This window comes from Myotis brandtii, unplaced genomic scaffold (assembly GCF_000412655.1).
Source record: "Myotis brandtii unplaced genomic scaffold, ASM41265v1 scaffold317, whole genome shotgun sequence".
NCBI lineage: Eukaryota > Metazoa > Chordata > Mammalia > Chiroptera > Vespertilionidae > Myotis > Myotis brandtii.
Genome location: NW_005362155.1, coordinates 1,437,341 through 1,437,957, shown reverse-complemented (window position 1 = coordinate 1,437,957; position 617 = coordinate 1,437,341). Strand labels below are relative to the sequence as shown.

At 65.5% G+C, this 617-nt stretch overlaps 1 protein-coding gene across 1 annotated transcript in view; it reads right to left on the bottom strand.

Annotated features, from left to right (window-relative positions):
* The window catches only part of HBM (hemoglobin, mu), a 2,342-nt gene that overhangs the window by 1,080 nt on the left and 645 nt on the right, over window positions 1–617 (bottom strand). The gene's annotated exons all lie outside the window — the stretch shown is intronic.

Sequence of the window (617 nt, the reverse complement as noted above, 5' to 3'; positions counted from 1 at the left end):
CTGGCGTCGCTGAGCGCGCCTTGGCTGCAACGCAGACTTTAGCGGGATCTGCAGTGCCTTCCCTGCGGGCAAAGTTCCGGCTGCGAGCGTCCGAAGGGAGTCCGCGGAGGGATCAGGAGAAAGAGCGCGGGGCAGGGAACCCCCTTTTCCCCGAGGGGCCAGGAAGGGAGTCGCATCAGGGGTGCCGGCAGGCAGCGCGGGAGGTAGGACAGGTTTTGAAGAAAAGTCCTCCGAGTCCTCCCACACAACCCACATGCCGGCGGAGGGAAGCCTCATCTTTGCGCGATTGGGGGGGTCCGTAGGCGCAGGGGCCGCCCCCAAACGCGCGGAGAGTGGCCGCCAGCCCGGGAGTGAACTACCCTCACTTTGTTTCCTCCTCCCCACTGCACTGAGGACACAGGACCGGCTCATTCCATCCTCAGCCGTTTTGGGGGGAATTAGGGGAGGAGCAGTGGGCGGGCTCAGAGGTCAAGCAGAGGTCGCAGCCTGTCCTCTGGGGCTGCGCTCAGCGGTATTTCTCGGTCAGGACGCTGGACACAACGGACAGGAACTTGTCCCAGGCGGCGTGGGCGTCGGCCGTGAAGTCCGCGGGGAAGTGCGAGGCCATGGTGACCAGC